The sequence below is a fragment of the Rhipicephalus microplus genome, unplaced genomic scaffold (genome assembly GCF_043290135.1).
Source record: "Rhipicephalus microplus isolate Deutch F79 unplaced genomic scaffold, USDA_Rmic scaffold_314, whole genome shotgun sequence".
Lineage (NCBI taxonomy): Eukaryota > Metazoa > Arthropoda > Arachnida > Ixodida > Ixodidae > Rhipicephalus > Rhipicephalus microplus.
In genome coordinates, this window is record NW_027464882.1 from 138,944 (window position 1) to 148,224 (window position 9,281).

A 9,281-nucleotide genomic window follows, 5' to 3' on the forward strand; every position below is an offset into this window, starting at 1 on the left:
CGACGCCCCGGTAGTCGCGGTTTTTCCGTTTCCGCACGGCCCCGGCTGACGCTGCTCGGTCACAGTCGCCTTTTGTGGTGATTGCAGACTTCTTGAGCGCGGGTGTTTTTTTTTTTTGTTGTTGTTGTTGTTTTATTACGCATTCGCTCCAGCAGACGCTGTTTAGACTTTTTGTTTCCTCTTTTATCCTGCGACGAGGTGACGAGGTTTATTCGGTGCCCCGCCGCCCCGGCTGAAGTGATTTTTCCTGTCCCGTGCCGCCCCGGCTGACGCGGTTGGGACTTCGCGTTTGTTCGGCCGCCACGGGTTTTGGCGCACTCGCTCGGTTGCTTGTTGTTGCCACTTGTTGCGAACCCAGGTTTCTTGAGCGAGCGCGGGCGTTTTTTCTTCCTTTCTTTCTTTGTTCTATGTGTTAGCGAATCGGCCTTTAATATCACACGAGGACTCACAACCAACAATTTTCAGTTTGAAGTGTAAAAAATCTGCAGGTGTTGACGTAACTGACTTGCCCCGTACCCTTGAGTACATCCATGAAGTTCTCGTAGTACTACTAAATCGCATTATTCCAAGTGGAGAAATTCCCATAAACTTGCAAACCTCTACACGAAAATCGGTGCGCGTGATAAAGTTGAAAATTATCGTCCGATATCAAATGTGCCTTCTATAACACAAATTCTAGGAAAAAAAAAAAAAAAACACTTGTTCGCCGTTTTCTGCGCCGTGACTGGCAGCACTCCGGCGAAGCGAAACGGGGTCGATTCGAGCACGATATCGGCGTCTTTCGACGTGCTCGCCGGCGACCGTCGCACGAGTACGTCGCACGAGCGCGTCTGCCGGGGCGCCGTTTGCGAAGCCGACGCAAAAGTGGGAACCGCCGCTCGGATGATCGCCGCTTTCGGCAGAGTGAGTGTTGGCACTCCGGGGAAGCGAAACAGCGTGAATGCGCCCACGAAATCGGCGTATTTTGAAGTGCCCGCCGGCGACCGTCGCACGAGTACGGTAAACCGCGTCAGCCGGGGCGTAGTTCGGGACGCCGACGAAAAAGTGGGAAGCGCAACTCGGATCTTCGCCGTTTTTGCAGGAGTGAGTGGCGGCCCTCCTGCGAGACCAAGAAGCATCGATTCGTGCACGAATTCGGCGCCTTTCGACGTGATCGCCGGCGACCGTCGCTCGAGTAGGGCAAACCGCGTCTGCCGGGGCGGGCTTCGGGACGCCGATGCGAAAGTGGGAAACGCTGCTCGGATGTTCGCCGTTTTTGGCCGAGTGAGTGCTGGCACACGGGCGAAGCCAAACGGGGCCGATTACGGCACGATATCGGCGTCTTTCGACGTGCCCGCCGGCGACCGTCGCACGAGTACGGTAAACCGCGTCAGCCCGGGCGGAGTTCGGGACGCCGATGCGAAAGTGGAGAACGCCGCTCGGATCTTCGCCGTTTTTGGAGGAGTGAGTGGCGGCACTCCGGAGAAGCCAAGGAGCGCCAATTAGCGCACGATATCGGCGTCTTTCGACGCGCTCGCCGGCGACCGTCGCACGAGTAGGGCAAACCGCGTCTGCCGGGGCGGGGTTTACGACGCCGACGCAAAAGTGGGAACCGCCGCTCGGATGTTGGCCGTTTTTGGCAGAGTGAGTGCTGGCACTCCGGCGACGCGAAAGAGCGCGAATGCGCCCACGAAAGTGGCGTATTTGGACGTGCGTGACGGCGACCGCTGCAGGAGTACGAAAAACCACGTCAGCCGGGGCGAGCGACACACGGCGGTCTGGGTGCTTATCGCTGCTATTATAGGGGCACCCCGGCAGACGCAGAAAAAAAAAAAAAATTTTCGACCTTCTTTTTTGCTGGTCGAGCTCGGGTAACCCAGGTCGCAATGGGAGCCGCGCACGAAAGCGGCGTCGCGAGACGCGTTCGCGGTCGCTAGTCGCACGAGCTCGGCAACCGCGTCAGCCGGCGCGGAGTTCGGGATGCCGACGGCTAAGTGGGTACCGCTGCTCGGATGTTCGCCGTTTTTGGCCGAGTGAGTGCTGGCACTCCGGTGAAGCCAAGGAGCGCCAATTCGTGCACGATATCGGCGTCTTTCGACGTGCCCGCCGGCCACCGCCGCACGAGTACGGCAAACCGCGTCTGCCGGGGCGGGGTTCGCGACGCGTACGCAATAGTGGGAACCGTCGCTCGGATGTTCGTCGTCTTTGGCCGAGCGAGTGCTGGCACTCCGGCGAAGCGAAACGGGGCCGATTCGGGCACGATATCGGCGTATTTCGACGTGCTCGCCGGCGACCGTCGCACGAGTACGGCAAAGCGCGTCTGCCGGGGCGAGGTTTGCGACGCCGACGAAAAAGTGGGAAGCGCCGCTCGGATCTTCGCCGTTTTTGCAGGAGTGAGTGGCGGCCCTCCTGCGAGACCAAGAAGCATCGACTCGCGCACGATATCGGTGTCTTTCGACGTGCCCGCCGGCCACCGCCGCACGAGTACGGCAAACCGCGTATGCCGGGGCGGGGTTGGCGACGCCGACGCAAAAGTGGGAACCGCCACTAGGATGTTCGCCGTTTTTGGCAGAGTGAGTGCTGGCACTCCGGCGAAGCGAAAGAGCGCGAATGCGCCCACGAAAGTGGCGTGTTTGGACGTGCTTGACGACGACCACCGCAGGAAAACGAAAAACCACGTCAGCCGGGGCGAGCGACCCATGGCGGTCTGGGTGCTTATCGCTGCTATTATAGGGGCACCCCGGCAGACGCAAAAAAAAAAAAAAAATTTTTTTCGACATTCTTTTTTGCTCGTCGACCTCGGGTGACCCAGGTCGCAGTGGGAGCCGCGCACGAAAGCGGCGTCGCGAGACGGCTTCGCGGTCGCTAGTCGCACGAGCTCGGCAACCGCGTCTGCCGGGGCGGAGTTCGGGACGCCGACGGCTAAGTGGGAACCGCCGCTCGGATGTTCGCCGTTTGTGGCCGAGTGAGTGCTGGCACTCCGGCGAAGCCAAACGGGGCCGATTCCGGCACGATATCGGCGTCTTTCTACGTGCTCGCCGGCGACCGTCGCACGAGTACGGCAAAGTGCGTCTGCCGGGGCGGGGTTTGCGACGCGTACGCAATAGTGAGAACCGTCGCTCGGATGTTCGTCGTCTTTCGCCGAGCCAGTGCTGGCAATCCGGCGAAGCCGAACGGAGCCGATTCGGGCACGATATCGGCGTCTTTCCACGTGCTCGCCGGCGACCGTCGCACGAGTACGGTAAACCGCGTCAGCCGGGGCGGAGTTCGGGACGCCGATGCGAAAGTGGGAAGCGCCGCTCGGATCTTCGCCGTTTTTGGAGGAGTCAGTGGCGGCACTCCGGTGAAGCCAAGGTGCGCCAATTCGCGCACGATATCGGCGTCTTTCGACGTGCCCGCCGGCCACCGTCGCACGAGTACGGCAAACCTCGTCTGCCGGGGCGGGGTTTGCGACGCCGACGCAAAAGTGGGAACCGCCGCTCGGATGTTCGCCGTTTTTGGCAGAGTGAGTGCTGGCACTCCGGCGAAGCGAAAGAGCGCGAATGCGCCCACGAAAGTGGCGTGTTTGGACGTGCTTGACGACGACCACCGCAGGAAAACGAAAAACCACGTCAGCCGGGGCGAGCGACCCATGGCGGTCTGGGTGCTTATCGCTGCTATTATAGGGGCACCCCGGCAGACGCAAAAAAAAAAAAAAATTTTTTTCGACATTCTTTTTTGCTCGTCGACCTCGGGTGACCCAGGTCGCAGTGGGAGCCGCGCACGAAAGCGGCGTCGCGAGACGGCTTCGCGGTCGCTAGTCGCACGAGCTCGGCAACCGCGTCTGCCGGGGCGGAGTTCGGGACGCCGACGGCTAAGTGGGAACCGCCGCTCGGATGTTCGCCGTTTGTGGCCGAGTGAGTGCTGGCACTCCGGCGAAGCCAAACGGGGCCGATTCCGGCACGATATCGGCGTCTTTCTACGTGCTCGCCGGCGACCGTCGCACGAGTACGGCAAAGTGCGTCTGCCGGGGCGGGGTTTGCGACGCGTACGCAATAGTGAGAACCGTCGCTCGGATGTTCGTCGTCTTTCGCCGAGCCAGTGCTGGCACTCCGGCGAAGCCGAACGGAGCCGATTCGGGCACGATATCGGCGTCTTTCCACGTGCTCGCCGGCGACCGTCGCACGAGTACGGTAAACCGCGTCAGCCGGGGCGGAGTTCGGGACGCCGATGCGAAAGTGGGAAGCGCCGCTCGGATCTTCGCCGTTTTTGGAGGAGTCAGTGGCGGCACTCCGGTGAAGCCAAGGTGCGCCAATTCGCGCACGATATCGGCGTCTTTCGACGTGCCCGCCGGCCACCGTCGCACGAGTACGGCAAACCTCGTCTGCCGGGGCGGGGTTTGCGACGCCGACGCAAAAGTGGGAACCGCCGCTCGGATGTTCGCCGTTTTTGGCAGAGTGAGTGCTGGCACTCCGGCGAAGCGAAAGAGCGTGAATGCGCCCACGAAAGTAGCGTATTTGGACGTGCTTGACGGCGACCGCCGCAGGAGTACGAAAAACCACGTCAGCCGGGGCGAGCGACCCACGGCGGTCTGGGTGCTTATCGCTGCTATTATAGGGGCACCCCGGCAGACGCAGAAAGAAAAAAAAAATGGGGACATGGCGTGCGTCACCGTGCGGCTTCGCAGCGTTGCCGAAGTCGCCGAGCCCTTCGACTGAGCCGAACGGCGGACAGGGAACGTTGGTCGGCCGTTCTAACCTGTCGGTGCCACGCCGAGACGTCGTTAAGGAAAACCGCGTCGTGGGCCTCTACGACGCCGTCGAGTCGTTGTACGTTTGGTGTCCAGCGTGTCGGCGGCGAGTAGCGGACACGTCGTTCACGACTTCGGTCTTTCGCAGTCGACGCGAACTTGCGGAGAGTCGTGGTGCCTCACGTTTTCGGCAGAAACCGCGGCGGAATTTTCCCGTGCGTGCGCGCACGACCTCGGTGCTGTGCCGTCAGCGTAGTGTTGCACAAACTCGTGGCCTACCCAAGGTGCGGTACGTTTGCGGCCGTATCCTCGGTGGGAATTTCGTGAGTAGGGTCGCAAATTCTACGACCTCGGCGGGTTTGAGAGCGACGTAGACTTGTGGCACGCTCAACATGCCACACGTTTCGGGGCACACCCGCGGTGAAATTTTCTCGAGTACGCTCGTATTAGGGCCCAAGGAGGTCTGGGTACTTATCGCTGCTATTATGTGGGGGTTCTCGTGAGCGGCGTACGCGAAAGCGACCGGGTGTCTGATATGCGGCGGGCTTCGGCCTCGTCAAGCGTGTCCTCGGGTCTGCTCCAGGGGAATCCACGGCAGTCGTCTGCAGCCTCATCCGCTTGATGCGTTAGGGGCTGGTTGTCGGACGGTGCCGTTTTACCACGATATCGAGGTGTGTTCCGTGTCGTCCTCGGGCGATTCAGATGCGAAAGCGCCGAAGACGCGGGCGTGACCCGTCGTCTGGCGGCTTTGCAGTCTCGGCTCCGTTGCTAGTTCCGGCCGGTCCACCGACAGTGCAGCGGGCTTGGGCAACCCGCACGGCGCGACCGAGTCGATGCAACGAAAAAGAGCGAGCATGAACGTGCTTCTTGCCGCACGGCTCCCACTCGTCTTTCGGGAAGGTTGTGCCGTAGCGAGCTCGAACGCCGTCATCTCGGAGTGCAAAATAAGCGTGTTGGGGCGCCTGAAGGTGGCCTCCGCCGCACACAGACTGCGTCCGGCCCGCCGAGGGCGAGGACGGACGCGCAGTCGAACGATTACCTGGTTGATCCTGCCAGTAATCATATGCTTGTCTCAAAGATTAAGCCATGCATGTCTAAGTACATGCCGAAATAAGGCGAAACCGCGAATGGCTCATTAAATCAGTTATGGTTCCTTAGATCGTTTCTTCCTACTTGGATAACTGTGGCAATTCTAGAGCTAATACATGCAGTGAGCCTGGAGCCCTTTGGGTAACGGGTGCTTTTATTAGACCAAGATCGATCGGGTTTCGGCCCGTATTGTGTGGTGACTCTGGATAACTTTGTGCTGATCGCATGGCCACGAGCCGGCGACGTTTCTTTCAAGTGTCTGCCTTATCAACTTTCGATGGTAGGTTACTTGCTTACCATGGTTGTTACGGGTAACGGAGAATCAGGGTTCGATTCCGGAGAGGGAGCCTGAGAAACGGCTACCACATCCAAGGAAGGCAGCAGGCGCGCAAATTACCCACTCCCGGCACGGGGAGGTAGTGACGAAAAATAACAATACGGGACTCTTTTGAGGCCCCGTAATTGAAATGAGTACACTCTAAATCCTTTAACGAGGATCAATTGGAGGGCAAGTCTGGTGCCAGCAGCCGCGGTAATTCCAGCTCCAATAGCGTATACTAAAGCTGCTGCGGTTAAAAAGCTCGTAGTTGGATCTCAGTTCCAGACGAGTAGTGCATCTACCCGATGCGACGGCTCGGACTGAACATCATGCCGGTTCTTTCTTGGTGCACTTCATTGTGTGCCTCGAGATGGCCGGTGCTTTTACTTTGAAAAAATTAGAGTGCTCAACGCAGGCGAGTCGCCTGAATAAACTTGCATGGAATAATAGAACAAGACCTCGTTTCTGTTCTGTTGGTTTTTGGAATACGAGGTAATGATTAAGAGGGACGGACGGGGGCATTCGTATTGCGGCGCTAGAGGTGAAATTCTTGGACCGTCGCAAGACGAACTACTGCGAAAGCATTTGCCAAGAATGTTTTCATTGATCAAGAACGAAAGTCAGAGGTTCGAAGGCGATCAGATACCGCCCTAGTTCTGACCATAAACGATGCCAACCAGCGATCCGCCTGAGTTACTCAAATGACTCGGCGGGCAGCTTCCGGGAAACCAAAGTATTTGGGTTCCGGGGGAAGTATGGTTGCAAAGCTGAAACTTAAAGGAATTGACGGAAGGGCACCACCAGGAGTGGAGCCTGCGGCTTAATTTGACTCAACACGGGAAAACTTACCCGGCCCGGACACTGGGAGGATTGACAGATTGAGAGCTCTTTCTTGATTCGGTGGATGGTGGTGCATGGCCGTTCTTAGTTGGTGGAGCGATTTGTCTGGTTAATTCCGATAACGAACGAGACTCTAGCCTATTAAATAGGTGCGGGGTTCCCAGCACCTTACAACCTTCTTAGAGGGACAAGCGGCTCCTAGCCGCACGAAACAGAGCAATAACAGGTCTGTGATGCCCTTAGATGTCCGGGGCCGCACGCGCGCTACACTGAAGGAAGCAGCGTGTCTTTATCCCTGTCTGAAAAGACTGGGTAACCCGTGGAACTTCTTTCGTGATTGGGATAGGGGCTTGCAATTGTTCCCCTTGAACGAGGAATTCCCAGTAAGCGCGAGTCATAAGCTCGCGTTGATTACGTCCCTGCCCTTTGTACACACCGCCCGTCGCTACTACCGATTGAATGATTTAGTGAGGTCTTCGGACCGATGTCCGGCGCGGCCTTTCGGTTGCGCCGGTCTGTTGGAAAGATGACCAAACTTGATCATTTAGAGGAAGTAAAAGTCGTAACAAGGTTTCCGTAGGTGAACCTGCGGAAGGATCATTAACGGATTGTGAAGGGTGAGCGCCTCAGCTGCGTCTGCGCCCGACACTTTCTGCCGCTGACCCCGTTTGGACGCGGGGTCGGCTTTTCCCCACGGGGCTGCCTGAATGTGGAGCGGCACCCCGTGACAAATTGTTGCGCCCAGCGGACGCCAACACCGCGACCTTGGACGGTCGGCCAGGTGGCGGACGCGGGTACAAACGGCGCAACGCACTCATAGGTCGGCTTTCGACCCGCCACTGCACCGTGGCTCGAAGCGCTCGAAATGCGCGACCCGACCGCTGCGGGACCGCCTAGTACTGTAAACAGGAGCGGCGGAGCGCGAACGGCGAGTCGTGGTTACGTCGGTAGAAGGCGAGGCTGCGCGTTCCCGAAACGCCAGCCGAGTGCCCTCCCGACCGTTCGAGCGTGCAAGAACGAGACCCGACAATCGCGCGGCGACTGCCAAGTACGAGAGGAACGGCACAAGCGTCGGCGGTCGGTCAAGGAACTGGCGATGTGACGGGTCCGCTGTGCACCAGTGCATACCGTCCCGCCGTCCGCGGCAAGCGCCTCCGCGTCCTCGGGTGACGGAGGCTGCCGGTCGGTTCTTGCAGGCGAGGGATCTCGCTGGCACCGGTTCGCGTTGACGCGCGGCCGGTCATGGCACGGCGATGCGACGGCCGAGGTGCGCAGTACTCGATGGAGGAACCGCACGCTCCGATGACCGTCCCGCCCTCCGCGGCGTATGCGTACCGACCGTAATGGTTGCAGCAGCGCCGGCCGGCTTTTGAATTCGCCACACGAAACACGGTGCGAGATCGCGGTTAGGGGAGCGTCGACGTTGCCAGGCGTTTTGCTTGCTGCCGAGGGAAAGGCGGCACGGCCACGTCGCGCTCGTCGCGATTAGCGGGTCTGCGCGCTTTGGGAAGGTGCCGCAACGACTTGCCGAAAGAGGAAGCACGGAAGAACGAGGGACTTGGACGTCCCGACAATTGAACGCACTTGCGGCCAGGCCCTTGCTGGCTTCGTTCTTCCGCCTCGAGTAGGCTCGTACGCGGCTCCGGCGCCGAAAGTGGTCCTTGGCACCGACTTCGGTGGACGTGGGAAGTGCCGCGCAAGTACGGCGCGCCTGGCTCCACCTGTTGGCTAAAGTAGGCAGCCGGATCGGCATTTTGGTGTGCGGTGGCAAACCGTGGATGCGAAAAAAGCTTGTGCGATTTCGTGGAACAAAAAGCGGGGGTCCCCCTTTTTATGCGGAGGAGACCGACCCGCCCGCCGTGGTGAACCGCGACGCCACGGTAAAAACGGGAGAGGCTTGTCGATGGGACCGTGCATCCCGCGCTCCACGGAGGCCGGGAGGCGGCCGCCCGAGGAAATGTGTAGCCGTCGAGGCCCGCATCTGCGTGCACTCTTATCCAAATGGGTGTACCGCAGGCATTTTCTGGTTAGGCGGGCCAATGAGAGCGAGCACACAACGATACCTACGGGTCCGGCTTGGAGAACCGGCTTCGACGCCTCCCGAGTATTTATAGAGGGGTGGACCACGAAAGCACTCGCAAGTAGCGGAAGCGAAACGCCGTCCGAAACACACCGTTTGCTCGATTTGCGGCAGCCGAAAAAGGCGCGGCAGAGTTTTGGAGTCCAAGCGTGCGCTGAAAAGCGCCCTTCTTGGCCACTGTTTGGCCGAGTGCCAGAAACGTTTGGTTTTGACTGTACGGAATTGAACAAACACTTTTTCACGAC

General features: G+C 59.4%; 1 non-coding gene across 1 annotated transcript; it reads left to right on the forward strand.

The window, feature by feature from the left end:
- The first annotated feature begins 5,744 nt into the window (after window positions 1-5,744).
- Window positions 5,745-7,559, forward strand: LOC142793622 (small subunit ribosomal RNA). Its single transcript, XR_012891689.1, has one exon. It is a non-coding gene; the product is annotated as a small subunit ribosomal RNA (ribosomal RNA).
- Window positions 7,560-9,281: the final 1,722 nt, after the last annotated feature.